General features: G+C 35.7%; 1 protein-coding gene and 1 long non-coding RNA gene across 2 annotated transcripts in view; one reads left to right on the top strand and one right to left on the bottom strand.

The window, feature by feature from the left end:
* ATP10B (ATPase phospholipid transporting 10B (putative)) overlaps positions 1-17,194 on the bottom strand; it is a 212,549-nt gene that overhangs the window by 159,423 nt on the left and 35,932 nt on the right. The window lies entirely within an intron of this gene.
* Positions 3,423-9,312, top strand: LOC311444295. The gene is made up of 3 exons (XR_014697801.1): positions 3,423-3,464; positions 5,046-5,117; positions 8,823-9,312. It is a non-coding gene; the product is annotated as an uncharacterized lncRNA (long non-coding RNA).

Raw genomic sequence — 17,194 nt, 5'->3', positions numbered from 1 at the left:
AGCCAAACCAGATTATTTACCATCTAATAAATACTAGTTGGAGAAATCTAAAGAAAGCTTCTACAAAATAATTTCTAAGCATTAATCAGCTAATTGTTTAATGACAAGATACGCAAAAGCTCCCCTTGGAGATAAACACTAGCATCACTGAAAGAAGCTGTAAGACCGTAGAGAGGCAGACTGCCAACATTGAGAGGCAAAAGTACTATACATTTAATTCAGAACTCATACATATGAAGCCACCCTGAAAAAACTTTCTAAAGATGGCAAGCTGCAGAGATTTCAATAAAGCTACAGTAACTAGAAGTGTGTATACTCCAGTTTTAGGCCTACCACAGAACTGGAAAGTTGGACAGCTTCTTATGCTGCACTGTAAGGTGGGGTACTTACTCATCTACTTTGGGGAGAAATCTGTGATCATTGTTTTTGTGGGTATAATGCTCTTCAGAGCAGACAGCATTTATGCATGCCCTAAAGATGAAAGATTTTTTTTTCCCATCATTTCCAGAGTTGCCTGAAATCAAGATTATTTAAAAAGAGCCTCAGACTTTTTGAGATTGAGAATGGAAAGCATTCAGACTTGTGGCTAGCAGTGAGATATGGCTGTGGTCAACAGCACTACCCTTCTACGTCATTGTAAGAGACATTAAGGACCAGGTTTATGAAAACATCATGCTGAGATGTAAAAATCTACAAAAGAAAACTTGAGAGAAATAATTTCCACCATAAAAAAGAATACATTGCATTTTTTTTCTTACTTTGCACGACAATTTCTTAATGATCCTGAAAGTCATTAAGCTCAGTTATTGTTAGAGAACCCTGTAAACTGGGAGAACCTCAAGCCAGGCAGCGTGCTTTGACGTGTGCTGAGTCTAGACTTGTTATATTTCTCCATATATCTAAGCAGCAGAGATTCTGCTTTTCATTGGCACAGTCCCCCTAGTACATTATGCCAAGTAGACTTACAGTGCTGTACCATTAATAATAACGTTTCTGTAGTAGGCACTTATGCTTCTCAGTACACCTACCATTGGGACATACGGTCTATTGCATCAGTCTTATTAGGTTCCAACGTTTACCTACCAGGAAAATATGTACTTCTTGTGAATCCACTGATCACAATTTTCCTGTCATTTTTCCACAAGTAATTGCCTGAAACACCACAAAGTACAGTTATGTATCAGTGTAAATCATCCAATGGGCAAACTGAAGGAGAAAAGTGGTCCATCTCCTGGCCTTGTCCTGAAGCACAGAACACTCAATACCAGGTGTTTGTTGATAAGAATCAGCATCAGATTTCCCTCAGTCCCTTCCACTTTAGTATCATGCAGTCAACTTTCTAAAATTGACCTAAGACTTCAGGCTTGTGACCATTGCCGTGTTATATTGCTACCACAATTATTTCCTCTGTTGTTTCTTCTCACTGCATTTAAAAGTGCATTCAAAAAGAACAATAAGAATGATCCTACAAAATAAGAGGTCATAGAAAAGTGTAGCTTCACTTCTATCAGTATTTCTTCCTGAAATTCTTTTCCTATTGAGATATTCATTTACCAGTTACAAACACAGGCTTAGTCCTCTGACAACAACCCAGTTCTGATCAGAAGAGGCATTTGAAACAGCTCAGAATACGATGCAGAAAGCAGCCAGTTGAATACAGTTGAATCCATTATACATATATATATTTTTTTAATATGAACCCTATATAAGAACAGAACTCAGTACAGCCTTAATCCTTGTCATGAAGCACTTACATATCCATCTCTTTACTTGATTTCTTTCTGTTAAATCCTTTAAGATATTGATTTCTATCTGAAAGTACAATGCAAACGGGTGGTCCCAAAACAGTGAGAGCTATACGGTCAGGGAAACAATTTTATTACGGCGGAATTGTCACAGCCCTGTGTTTTCATTATTTGAACAACAATGTCAGTTGGAGATACAAAAATAGCAAGCATTGTTTAAGTTTTGATGATTTATTTATTTTTAAATTACAAGAGTATGTTAAAATTGGACTATGGACACTTAAAAAATGGAGAAGTCTGAAATAATGCAGAATTTTAGTTGGAATACGTTGGGTTATTTTTAATACAAAAATGTGTCAGACTAATAATATCTTTATTTTATTTCATCTTTTAAATAGTTTAATTTCACCAGAGAATATATTTAGGAAGTTATGAAAAAAACCACCACCATGCAAAACACAAACAAACAAAAATACACCCAACCAAATAAATCTTCCTGCTTTCCTACAAACAATTGCAGGTTTCCAGGAATAATTAAAAATAAACAAAAAAAAAGTAAAAAAAAATTTGCAATATCATCTTAGTGCTGTACTTTATTTGAACTTTAATATAAACTTTTTTTTTTTTTTTTTTTTTTAAAAAGAATACTTATTTTGTGCCATCAGTCCAAATGCTTATATGCCTGGGGAGGAATTGTTAAAAATCTTTTAATCCTTTTATTAATATATGTGCATATACATATATGTAAATATATGAATATATAAAATATATAAATATATAAAATATAAATATAAATACAAAAATATAAATACAAAAATATGTACACATAAGTTTTATGTATACTAATATATGTATAAATTAGTATATGAACATATGTACATGCACACACTACTACAACCAATTTTAAAATTTGAAGTTAAAGAGACGCTTTCATAAGCTGAGTTAAATCCAGACCTGCTGGTTGGGTCATGTTCTCAGGTAACAATATCCTTGAATGAGGGAAGCTCTCACATACTCTGATCTGTAAAAATCTTCTATTTTAAGTAATGTTAGATTTGCTTTAACAAATAATTAAACTTTTTTGATGAAAGCACCCTTTCCCTTTTTTAAAGGAATCTGTATAACTTGTATAACAAGTTCCAACAAAGCATCGCTATTAATAGCAAGGTGGAATATCTGTCCATATAGAAAGAAGCTGCTGTGACACACTATCTTGTTTGCCTTTCACCACTGAGAAAATTCATCTATGCAGTCCCCGATGGGGTAAAGATTTATGGTTTCTTGGGTTTTGGAAACAGTTAATTAAGCAGCTACACTGAGTTGCACGGAAAGTAAGTCCAGGACACTTTGTAAAATGCAAAGTAAAGCCCCTTGATAAACTTTCTGGTTCTAAGTGGAACAACTAGAGCAGCCTGGAAGGAAAAGAAGCCCTTTTCTGGACATGAAATGATCCGTATATTTCACAGTCTGATGTGCTGGCACTTTCATAGTTAAATATTAGGACAAACAGAAGTAAGACTGGAACAAAAGAAATTTCTTACCTCCTTGGAGAATGAGCTTGGAAATGAAAGATTCTGCTTGGAGAGGAAACCTTGACCTGCAATTAGCAAGGGCAGGTGAGCTAGATTCAGAGCTTTTTTTTTTTTCCCCCCCGATTTGTTGACTATTGGAATCCAGGAAGAAAGTGGGATTGGAGAGGGCTTCACTGTCTGTTCAGAGGTAAGAGGAGATCTTGTGTTCTGCTGAGAGGTTCAGAAGTAACTGTTGGGCTAAAGATGAGGCTGTGGATACTTTGCAAATGCCCTTTGTTTATAAACTAGTGGTGTATGGTGTCTGTGAAGGGAGGAGGTAGGAAGTTTGATATCTTTAACTTCTTTTCTTGCTTTGTTTGGTAGCTAATAGATCAAGGCTGCTAAACGGACTGAAGTCCATGCTTATGACTATAAAAAAGGCCACTGCTGGAATTCCCCATTATCCTGCAAATAAGCTCAGAAGTCTCTTTACAGTTTCATCTCTCTGGATACTTGGCCCCAGGTAAAGAGACAAAGGAGGTGATGAACTGCATGGCTTGTTAAAACCCCAGCAAAAGGGCTGACTGTGCTGTCCTAGATGTCAGAAAGGGATGAGTTAATATGTGCGTTTTGGCAGGAATGTTGCACAGACAAAGGCTTTTTTTTTTTTTTTTTTTTTTTTTTTTTTTTCTCCAGATATGATACTCAAGTTTTCAGTCCAAAGCTTGTAGGTGGAAGCAAATACCTTAGTGACAGTTGGCCTCCTCACATTAACTTGTTAATGTTAGCTGAGAGCCTTGAGTAACTTACACTTTTACACAGCAACACCCTGTTAATCCTGTAACACTCAAACAAGCTCCTACTCCTTGATATTAAATGATATTTTATAGACTTAACAGTATATGATATTTTATAGACTTAACAGTATTGCATAAAAAAATAATGAAAAAGTAGTATTATTTCTAAATAAGAAGACAGTTTGGGGTTTCTATAAAAACTCTTCAGTTTTCACTGTTTTAGGTTCCACTGGCAGTTTGTAAAGCTACCTGTACTGTAGACTAATCAGTTTGATTCTCAAAATTCAGAAAAATAAAATAATAATAATAAAAAGCACTTTACTCCTCTTTCTTCTCCCTTCTTCTCTCCTAATTACTACACTAAGGGGGCTCTGTTTTTATTTTGATGCTGGTGTTACAGAAAAACTCCTGTACTGTGGGATCAAGTATTTGCCTCCAAGACAAACTAATTTCTTCATTTGATCCATATAGCTGAGGAATGTAATCAGTGCATTTGACTTATCTGCACCTATTTCATTTCTCCATTTTCTACTGTCATTAAATTGGATTAGAGGAATGGCAATTCTGTTCCAGCGGAGTTACTGAAGGACTCCACCACAGAAGAGGCATCTCCTCCTTGTGTAAGCTGTGGTTCTGCTCCCTCCAGCTGCCGTTTGCTGCCTCTCAGCTCCCTTTCCACTCCTTCCTAGGAGGACCTGGACCATTGCCCTCTTCCCATCTACAGTTCTCCCTTTTCTCCAATACAAAATGGCGCTCTGCTGTTCTAAATATCTTTCTTCTCACCAGAGACATTCAGGGAGGTATATTATTGCAATACCAAGGGCACAGAGCTTGGTATTTATTAGCAAAATAAGGCTGGCTAGATGATATTTTTTCTAATTCTGCTGCAGTTTAAAACTTTGTCCACGGCTTTCATATCTATGAATGACTGAGGGTGAGCAGGAAATCTATAGTACACCTGAAACACTCAGAATGGTTTTCATCTTTTTCAGATCTGCAATTAGTTCAAGACTTGCTATGGAACATATACAAAAAGGATTTTATATATAAATTCCATGTAAAAAGTAAGTATGTAAATACACACACACACATATATACATAAAGATGCTCAAATGATTTTCCTTTACTAACTAAACAAGCATTTTTAGCTGTGGTCTCCACGTCAGAGTTCAATAAATACATTCACATAAATGCTGACTGAATTTTGAAAAGCCTTCTATGCATAGCTTATGTGTGAGTAAGGCTGACTGTTTGGATCAGTCAATTTAGTTAATCATACGTGAATACTGTGTTTGTACTGTGTCTGAGGAAGCAAATCCTTTGTAATAGACACAGAACATTGCATAGTTTTTATAGATGGTTTACAGAACCTAAAAGTCTAAAAGTCATTAAAGTCATTTAAAGGTATTTAAGGACTGTAAATACCTTTAAAACAGGTCATGGTTTTAATAGCCAAGCAGCTTGAGAGTCAGTGGAGTTTTCTTACCACCAAAAGAGGGCTGGAAAGCAGAATTTTCTATTTTCAAAAATTTGCTATATATCTTTTTGAAAGCTATGGCATACAAAAAAGATTTCCAGATAATTACTCATAACTCTTCTGATTTGATGTGGCCTTAATTAATATGCTCATTTCCCTAGCCCAAGTAATATTCAGGAGACAAAACCCAACACATTTTCTCCTAAGAAAGACATTCTATCCTAAGATAAGCAGAGACTAGCACTTCAAGAATTTATTTCCTGTAGTATCAAAAAATGACAGTTCCTTACTGTTCTCTAACAGCTTCTTCTTGATGAATTCAAAGTTATCTACAAACATTAATTTATCAATTTTCATAACAACTCTGTAAAGAAAGGAAACTGTCCCTGTTCCACAAAGGAACAGTGATGTTTGCCCCAGAACAGTTAAAGAACAATTTTTAAAGAAGAATTTGCTATGAAAGCAAATTAAATTTCAAATATGCTATGACAGGAGATTATACAGTTAAAACTTTCACTAGAATATAATGATAAATTAGAGAAAAGTGGTGTGTTTTTTTTTTTTTTCCTTGCTTTTTACAATCTCTGCAGTCTTCCATGAGCATAACTTTAGCTTTAATTATATAAAGGAAGTACCTTAAGCTGAGCACTGACAAAAAACATGAAGATCATCAATTCTGCTAGCCCCTACAAGATATACTTAGCAAATCTGTTTTGCAAATAGTGTCTATCAAACCCTGAATCCACTGCAGTTCCCCGGTGCAGTGCCATGGTGCATTGTAGGCAATGCAGAAAATACAGTCCAACAAGGAAAGCTGTCATCTGAAAAGAACACAGACACAATACATCCTCACATCATTTATGCAATGTCCAAACAATGTCTTTCATATAGGATCATAAGGGTTGGAAGACCTCCAATATCATCTGGTCCAACCATCACGTTACTACCAACGTCACCCACTAAATCTTGCAAGTGTTGAGGAAGGGAAGCTATTACTATGACTCTTGCTCAGGTTAGGAACCTACCACTGTTAATCACTATATTATTAAATCAGCTTGAGTAATATCTTATTTGTGTATTCACTCTTAATCTGTGTATTTATTTCATCAGCCTTGAGCAAGTAAACATTTAAGATAAAAATTCTCAGTGAAACAATGGCTAGTTATCTACAGACGATCAAAAATGTTTCACATTTGCTACAGGACTTCAGCATATGCCTAAGTGCTTTGCTGGAGCAGGGCCCAAATATGTAAAAAATTTTGTTAACCCTCTGATGCATCTTGGCTGGAAGTCATCAAGAGGGCTTTCAGAGCATTTACTTTGCATTCTGGCATGAGTTAAAGGTTGAAGCATCTGATGCTAATTTTAGTCGTACTTCTGACTTCCCTGGGTTTCGTAGGGTTGAGTCAGAACTGCAATGCTATCTCAGGATAGATTCTTCGTAGCAGAATTCAGCTTTTTCTGTTTTATACAGAGGAAAATGTTTAGTGTAGAACTACTGTTTTTATGTGGTGAGTGGTAATCCCATTTAACAAAACTTGTGTCAAACACACAAATCATGAATATGTCTTAGGCTATGGATAACAAAGAGGCTTTAGTGGCACCTTTTCAGTTGCAATGCAAGTGGCAGAGAAAAGTGTGAGAGCTCCTAACCCAACAAATGCAAGAGAACATCCATCCATGTACCATCGCTCTCAAATTAACTGTTCTCAAGCTATGCTTTATTTAAATAAATGTCTAGGAGCAAAACTACAAACGAATACCTGTTGCAATATCTGAAGTACTGTGTTTGATATATGGGAGAGAATGTTTTATCCTTGCTTTCCCCTCTCAACACTTTGTTTTTCCTTTCTCTTTACAGATCAGGGAAAAATACCAAAATTTTGAAGTTTTAACTAATGCATCTGAAACTAAATCCATGTTCCACTTGGACAGGTGCTGACCTGACTAGCTCTTTAATTAAAACATTTCTCACAAGGGTTCCTAGATACAGAAGAAAAATAATAAAGCACACATTTAATTTCATTCAAGTTCTTCATTGAATTTCAAATTTATACAATCTGGTTTATCTCAGTGAAGGAAAGGAGCTTGAGCAACAACTCTTGCATGTTACAAATACCCCATAGGGTAGTCTGATAACCAAGAAAAGACTATCAAAATTATATTGCTTTTATTATTTAAAAATATTCCATAACACAATGTAATGCAATATCATTTTAGCAAAACAGCTAACGCCTTGGGAAGCAGAACAGTTATATTATAACAAGCATTTTAACAAGCATCTTAACATAAGCAAGGACTACAAGACTGTGCATCTAAGCCTTTAAGCCACAGAGTCTGCATTGCCTTCTGAAATATTGGCTCTGGCAGAAGGTACAACAAAATACCATCACAGTTCATGTACTGGACATTTTTTCTCTGTATTTAGGATAAGATATTGGCACTTTATTACTAAATGTATTTTAAAGGAGGGAGTAAACTGTGTGTGGGAAAAAAAAAGATTTCTTAGATAATAATTTAGAAAAATGGTGGTGAGTTCATATGTTATGTTCAATGTTTCAGAAATAATATAATTTCTGACCAACTTTTACAGAGTTTTAAACAATTTTCACAGGATTCTGCAACATTTCTATTAACTATGTTGGTTATATATATTTTTTCTAAATACTATCTGAGCAACAGTTCCTCATGATACCTATTGGTGTAGTGTTATTTTTAATGCCTCTTACTTATGATTACTGAAGTGAATGGGTAAAATCTTATGCATAGTATTGTTGCTGTGTCACACAAACACTTCCGTGTCAGCTAATCAAGTAATATTGGTGTAAAACAAAGATTTTTTTTGAACTACTCTTTGCTTCACAGTTGCTATATAGTAAGGTAGACACCCCAGAATTGTTTAATCCAAATTGGATTTTTTCTGCGTTAGTGACATATTTAAAAAATCTTAGCTTCTTAATGACATTTTCTGTAGAGGTTCTATAATTACCTCTTGATTTTGTGAAGTATATAATACTTTTATAATCCTAATTTCTATAATCTCATAGAGATTAAATTGTGCAATGTTGCAATTAACATTAAACTGACAGGTAGAATCATATCGTAAGATATAACACAGACATAAAAGTGTTTCATTTCCATGACATCTTTTGTTGGGTTGGGGAAACATTGCTTAGTGGTTTGAACACTTGTGAAAAGAAAATATGAAAGGGCCAGTAAAACAGTCAGGTGACATGACTTAAAAAACAAATTACTATTAATGAAAAATGTTTTATGATGCATTTTATTTCAGGTGACCTGAAGTGTTTCAAAATCATTATGTACATAATATATAAAGAAGTGAAGTACACCTGGCTTTGTTCATTAGGAGATGGAAATGAACTCCTGAAAGACCTGTATGTACTCAGCTACTAAGAAAGTTATCCCAAGTATCTGCAGTGAAGCGAGTCTCTTAGATCAGGATTCCCTGTCCTCCTCCAAATGGGGTTGTATAACAAAGTTCGCTTGCAATGCACCACCATTCTCAGGATAGCCATTAAGAGACTTATTGCAAAGTAGCCTTTGTGGGGCCCTGACCTGTACAGTATGGCACAGATCTTGGGCAGGATCATTTTTTTTCTGCACTAAGCTCCCTGATGCTATGGCTAGACTGATGCTAATAGCTGAGCTGCTGTGCCACAACACTCTGGAATCTGCAATGAACACCTGTTTGGTGTATTGCAAATCTTTTTTTTTTACCATCACTGCTTGTGTGATTGTCTTGGACATCTGAATCAAGGATGTAAAATGTAACATCTCAATATCCAAATTGTTTCTGGTAATATATCTAAAAAACTAATATGAAAATCACATTGCTAATAAATATTTCTATATGCCGGGGAGAAAGATAAAGTCCTTTTGGAGTCCATGTGCAATTTTCTTTTCTAGTACCCAGCTACACACTGGAAATTCAACAGCAGTGCCATTCAGCACTCTTGCGAAGTAGTGACAAATAACACCTGCAATGGAAATGGCAGGGAAAATTAGACAGAATGTAATTACTTGCATTGGAATATGGCCAAGATATTCAAATTAGCAACAGGATGATGAGAAAAATCTTGTAACTAAGTCTGAAGCCAAATAACACCTGGAGTGCTCTTTTTGTTAGGCAGATGCAATATCAAACACTGGAGGATGGTAGCAGCAGTCAGAAAGTTAAACAAGACTGTGATTGGAACACAGACAGACACCACTTGCAAAAACACACACAGCATATCTGCCTGAAGAATGTGGCAAATCTCCTTAAGGTGTTCCTGAGTGAACAGGAGAAGAATCCAATTCTGGACAAAATGATTGGAACCCACTGGAAACTGGCCAGTGACCTCTGTTCCAGGAAGCAGAGGCAAAAATTGTCAAGTGTGTAATAATTTGAGTAGGGTTTTCTTGATGCATTAAGATCCATGGTTTTCAGGAGAGATTAAATAACCACAAAAACTAGCTTGTTCACTATGACTTAATGACATTTATTTTAATATTCAACCTGTAAATTAGTTCTGTAGAAGCAAAAAGAAAACAAATCAGATGCTCTGAAAACTAAACACTTTTCAGGAAGTCCTCTATTATAACAAGAAAAGGAAGTGTCTGGAGCTATATTGCCTGCAGAGGATGTGAGTTTGCTGGCATAACAACACGTAAGTGTTTAAAAAGATTTGAATTTTATTCTAGAAACCATCTATTTTCCCTTTTTCAACCCCTCCTCACTGTAAAGTGGGTAAAAAAAAGTTTTTTCATACAGAGAAATAAAGTTATAAGAATGGTTTGTGATTAAAGACAACACTGAAAGATGGGGCCAGAATTCATTGTCCATGACTCAGAAGCTGTGTGGTTAAGGGATAGCCCTAGGATGCAGAGAGGTGCTTACAGGATTCCCCCTGCCTGAAGCTCCTTCCTATTCAATGAAGATAACAAGGTTTGTTTGCCTCCTGGAGAAAGCAAAAGATAAAAATAATTGGTGTCAGTAACTGATGTGTGCAAGATGTTATGTTCTCTTATATAAGAGAACATAATCAAGAAAACTTGTTTGAATCAAGAAAATGAAGATGGAAAAATAAAATCTAAATTTGGGTTTAGATTTTCTAGAAGACCAGAGTGTGAGACTCCTAATTGCTACTGATTTTTGCCATCTTTGGGACTTCTGGGAAAAATGGAACCACATTTAAAAAAACAACAGCACAAAAGGAGCGCCCCCCCCACCCCCCACCCCCCAGTTGAAATGACAAATACAGTAGAAAAGAAAAAGTTTAACTTTCTACTAATCTGCTAAGAATTCTACTTAGCAGATTCCATATGATTCATCACTAGAGCTAAGGAAATGCTCACTGTGATGGAGCATAGACAGCGCTCTCTTTTCTTCCTCTGAATGTGCTGGTACATGCTCTCGTTGGAGCTCCTTAGCACTGATGAAATAACAGTTTAGTTTTTGGTCTTGAAGATAACATAGCTGGCAGAAGCTTGGAAACCCTAAAGTATGTTTCATAGAGATGGATGCTGCTAAAGGAGAGGAGAAACACAACCTGTAAAAGAAGTTCCCAAATCTGGGTGTAGTGACTTCAAAAGTGCTGGGCAGTTCTTTAGTACCACCAGAAAGCAGAAGAAGAAAAAGAAAGGACAGAGTTTCACGCAACTACTTACTGTAACTACTTACTGTAAAAGAAAGAAAAAACTGCTGAGCTATAAATTGCAATGAGAATCACAACAGTCAGTTCTAAAATAACCTCAAATCACCTTATTTCTGTGAAACGTTGAGGGGCTTTTCATGAGACCCTGCACTATACCATGTCTATTCACTCCAGCTGTTAAAAATTGGTTTCAGCTTATTACCTGTCATATGTTTTCCCACAAATTAGTATTTATATATTTTTTTCTAAATCATGCTCCCACACTTTTGAATAGTAAATTTTTATTTCTTTAACTTGCAGGCAAGACAACATCAGAACTAGCAAACAAATACAGATCATAGTCAGAGAAGCAAGGAAAATGCAGTAAAGCTTTGAAAGGGCTTTTAATGTTAGGAAAAATTGGCAATAACTAAAGTTCATAGTATTTTCTGAAAGCAATGTTCTAGGCCTGAAGCAGCCTAGAACAGAACAGGCTAAAAATAGCCTCAAAGATTAATGCTGCTCAGATGTCACCAGCAGCATGAAACAGCCCACAAGAAAGGTACACAAGGTACAGCCTCTTGAGCATGCTTCTGATTTACAGTCAGCAGGACAAGTATTATTGTGTCATCCAGATGAGACAGTTTGATATTTTGATATACATCCCCAAAATACCTAGCATATTCCTTACAAAGTAAACGAAGAGTACAGATAACTCAGCAAACTGGCTTCAAATCATTAGAGTCCATATGTTTTCTAATGCCTGGTTGTATACTGTATTGTTACTGTTACAGAGCCAACTGAACTCTTTATATCCCTGACTGAGGGCCAAAAACTGCAGCCAGGTTCCCTGTGCAAATGGATTATACTGGGCAAGAGTGCCATGAGGTCCACAAGGCAGACAGTCTCCACAAAGAGCAATAGCTGCCTGCCAGCTACCTAATTGTAGAGTTGGTGTCTGCTGGGAAGCCAGCTGCCTTCCCAGCCTTCCAGATGGAAGTGAGAATGTACAAGAAAGTTGACAATGAAAGGTACTTAGAAATCAAATAAACACAATTTGTACTACAACTGTGATCTGCTTTGACCAGCCCTCTTTTATGAAAAGCACTTCAGGGTTTTTCTATTTCTGCAATAAAAAAAAAAAATAATAATAAAAATTAAAAAAAAAAAAGTGAGTACAGAAGAAAGCAATGATGCAGAGGACCTAGACAATCTCTTACATTCGTAGCAGCTGTCTTCAATATCCAAGTACACAAGCACATTTAGCAGCTATGAGTGAAAAGTTCAGAGGTTTATTTTCGGTTACCAGAGCTTAGAGTTTTACATGAATCTTGCCTAAATCCTTTCAGCCTGCAATCTGAAACAACTGGTTTGTATTTCCTCCTCTGGCTGTTTCCATTCAGGGCAGTAATGCTAACACTTTCTTGAAGTCCTAATCAATCAGAACAAGAGACAGCAGCTTTCTGGAGGCCCAGAAGAAGTGGGTAGGTAACTTCTTGCTCATACTACACTTAGATGATGCCTGAGATAAGATGAATGCATCAGAACAAGCTTCCTTATACAGAATATTAGCAGAGCATTTTCGGTAGAGCTCCAGCTGGTCCACTGATGTCAGTGATAAGATATTTATTTCAGTGGGGCATATTTATTCTTAATTACATAATCAACCATTTTCAACACTGTGAAATAAATATAAAATTAACACTTGTGTCCCTATTTCTAGTGCACAGTTATGACCATCAAGCTACCGCTGAAGAAGTCTGCGGAAATCCAGTGAGGTCAATGCTAGACCAGTAAATCACTGAAACACCATTACTGGCAAGTCCACCCAAAAAAATAGAGAATCCTCTCAGAGCATTTGGCTATCATTGTGAAGAGAATATAAAAAGAAAACTACATACTTCTGCTTAAATGAAAGCAGTGCCAAAGTAGAATGAGAGCCACTTCAGTTAATACCTCAGAGCGTTTTTAGATTTTTATAAAGATACATGAATTTCATTACACAGAACAAAAAAGAGTGCAGATGGGATCTAAACAAATCAGGATACAAACAATGAAAAAGGGCAGAATTCTCACCTGTCTCTTTTCTTGAGCTAGAAATATTTTGCAGAGATGTAAAAGTAATTTTTATGTTTCACTGATTTTTTTTATTCTTTTTTTTTTTTTTATTTTTCACACAGAATCACAGAATCATCTAGGTTGGAAGAGACCTCCAAGATCATCTAGTCCAACCTCTGACCTAACACTAACCAGTCCTTCACTAAACCATATCACTAAGCTCTACATCTAAACATAGATGGAAAATTCCCCATGGAAACAGCCCCATCAATTTTTATTTGCCAGAAAGACTATCTGAATATGTATTTCTACATTCACATCAGTTTTCATATGAAGCAGTCAGTTCATTTCAAGTAGAATAACTAGGTGATGTACGTTTTTATAGAAACAAATTTTCAATACTTTACCGTAAGTCTAGCCAACTAATTTAAGTAAATGCATGGTCAAGATTGGAAAGGAAAAGCATATTTTCAAGTTTCTAAACCCACCAAGGTTTCTAAATCTATCAAGTACAATGTACAAACAGCAAACTGACAAATTTAAGGAAAAAAAAAAAAACAGTTCAAGAAAAACAAAACAAAACAAACAAAAAAAACCCGTATCTATGTTATAATGAAAACAGTTGTGGCAAACTTTAAGAGATTTCTGGATTGCTAAGCTTTCATCTTTATCTGTCAAGGTGATAAATTTTCTGTACTGATCATCTGTTGCTTCTGTACTGAGCTCCTCAACTATAATACATGATAGAGAGGATAATGGTATAGTGGAACTTCCTCTGGTATATCTTTTTAGACAATAAAAGAAATATTAAGCTAGTAATGTTGGTAAATATGGAGTGTTACAGTTTTACCTTTCTAGTTGTGTTGGTTCCAAAAGTATATCCTAAATAAATATTTTCCTAAAATCCTACCAGGACATCAATTGCCTTCCAAAGCATAAGATGTAGAGAGAGCCAAAAGCCATTCTAAATATAAGTTTTTCATATTACTGTTCATATTACCTTCTTGGATGTCTTGGATGTCTTGGATGTCTTCTTAACATACATGGTAGCTGGAATAAATCCAGACCCCTAGAATTATATTGCATCCTGATCAAAATTAACATTCATTAAAAAATGAGTTTTCTTACTACCTTTTTATGGCTGACTTGTGGGTCCTTTCCATAGATACAGATTTGTCAGTAAAAGAAGCTTTGAACCAGGTTCAAAATGGATGGAAATAATTTAAATGTAGTTCAGAGTTGGTATGAATTAGCAGAGCCCAGCTGACCTCATTCTAATTTGATAGCTTCTATCACTACAAATTTGCTTTTAGAAATTAAACTCATCAAGATAAATTCCAAATACTTTCAAATCCTCTCCAGTCAGAGTTCATGAGAAGTTCATGTTCTTTGGCCTTTCAAATGTAATTATCAGTCAGAAAAATACTCAACTTAATGAATATCTCCCTCTTGCCATCTTCTCTCTTCTTCTGGTCTGCTTTACAACACCCCCCATTCCCCCCCCCCATTCTGTGTTTCCCTCCTCCTTTTGTTTCCAGAGTTAATCTTCTTCCTCTGGTACTGTTACTGAATTTAATTAGTTGATTTTACCATTAGATGAATTTACTATTAAAACTATGCAAAATTTTCCTTTGTCTAGTTTCATACATAGCTCAGTTCTGTAAGATATCCAGCCTCCTTTGTTCATAAGAGGGGATGTGACATTACAAAGCATTTCACAAAAACAAGCATGTAAGTACGGCAAGCCAAAAAATTTTTTCATAGATCACTTCCTAAGCAAATACAAAACTTGCTCACTTGCTCAGAGTAGCAACAGACAAAAAGACACTAACTATATTTTTTGAGGATGCCCACTTGATGACAAAAGACTTAAACAGGCAGTCTTGTGGCTAAATCAATTTGTAGAATGACAAATCTGCCAGGACTATGGCTGTGTCATCAACGAGTGGATGCCAACCTAAAGCCCCCAGAGATTCACAGGCCTTAGAATTCCTACAAATACTGTTAGGTAGCTTAGAACAATCAGTTTATATTGCTGGAGTTAACCTCAATTGTCAACATACATGCAGCTGTCCCTGGACCACGAAGAAGCTGAAGTTTCTTAATAAGAAGTTTCTTATTCCCTCTGTGTTTATTCAGAACTATTTGTATTTCCTTTTGACATTATAGGAGTTCCTTTATTTCTTTCCCATCAAACTGATATTTATCAGGAAACCATTTTGGCACCTAAGACTTGCACAGCATCTTTGCTTTCTGTTTTTATCAAATCTATGACCTTAGAAAGCCTCCTGTAGCTTTTCCACCTGACTCTGTTGTAGCTATATGCCAGGTATCTCCAGGTATAACAGATGGCAGAGGAACTGTCTGTATTTTCACTTCAGAGTCAATCTTTTCAACAGGTTATGACAGTTTATGCCACTATCTTTCTTCTTTATGCTTTTCCTGACTTAAAAACAAACAAACAAAAAAAGAAAAAAAAAACACCCTACGTTGTGCAGTCAGTGTGGGCAGTTGGAATGAGGATAGTGTTTGGTGGTATAGGATTAATTACAGTTTTGAGTTGTGGGTAGATATGAAGTAGTTCATATTATCAGGATAGAGAAGATCTATTACTTTAAGCATCTTTGTAAAATGATCTATAAAGATGGCTGTTCATCACAGTTTCTGGCCTTAAAAGCCTTCTGTCATTTCAGCGCATGGGAGAGAGAGGGGAGGGGCAGAAATCCAACTCTATTTAGCATCTCTATTGCTTCTTAATGATCTCTTCAGCATCTCAAACGATCATTTAATATCTTCTGTCATCATTTTTCAGAGTCCCACACAATCCTCAGCATTACTGTCTGTTTTCATGGCTCTTAGCTCTCTAGCATTGCAAGGCGTCAGCAAGCTTTTACTCCAGTCTAAACTGGCTAGGATAATAGTCATATCCATCATAACTTCGATTCAGTGACAATTCATTGTGCTCGTCCTAAACATCCTCATGCACTTCATCATTTGCAGTCCATAAAGCCTGTTTTTCCTCTACTCAGTGTCCTGTTCTATTTCCTTTCAGTCCATTGTCCCTTATATGTGGAATATCAAGTGCTGTATATTCCAGCTCACTTACATCAGTGCCTGTGAAAAGCTACTGCTTCTCATTTGGGCCCCCATCTACCTTTAAAAAGTCCATTATTATTTTTAATGTCTGGTACATTCTATTGTCTTTCATTTTGTGGTATTCAAGAAATGTAAATGATTTTCATTTAATTCTTCTTTAAAAATTTATACCATCTCCTTAGTACCCTGTATTCTTGAATCATTTCCTAGACTCTCACTAAAATTTTGATGTGTACTCCTGATAATATTTTTACTATTATATCTCCATTATACTCATCCATTCTGGCTTTCAAACATCTATTCTACAGCTATTTTTAGCATTAATATAGAATTTATTGGTATTTAATTTGGCTAGAAACACCTTGAATGTATTTTTTATGTTAACCTGTATTTCTTCTTGCTTCTCATACTGCATGACAGGTACTTTTTAGAAAGCTATGAATTATTTCTTTTATTTCCCAGAGAGTTCCAAGAAATCGTAGTGTCTAGTTAGATTTTTATAAATATGTTTATTAGTATGTTTGCAAAATCTGGCAAAGTAAAAACCGATTTATCAAAACCAGTGTTTTATTTCATCATTTATATCCTCTCAAAAACAGAAAGCATACACGAGCACTGGAGAAACAGGCAAAAATTTTCTGCAAGTTCAAATTACAAACAAATGTATAAATAAGTAACTAAGAGTAAATGAGTAACACCCATCTTAGTAGCATTGTAAATACATAATTCTATATAAAACTGTAAATGCACATAGATATCTTTAAGCTTAGAAGCCCAGTATTGACAGTCTGAAAAAACATGAAATGCAAACATTCTTCTGAGTCTCCCTGAAGGTGCATTTTTTGCGTGCCTGTCAGGAGTGCTACACACTCCT

Source organism: Aythya ferina (assembly GCF_964211825.1).
Source record: "Aythya ferina genome assembly, chromosome: 14".
Taxonomy (NCBI): domain Eukaryota; kingdom Metazoa; phylum Chordata; class Aves; order Anseriformes; family Anatidae; genus Aythya; species Aythya ferina.
Note: the sequence above shows the minus strand (reverse complement) of the source record. Positions and strands in the feature narration are given on the sequence as shown.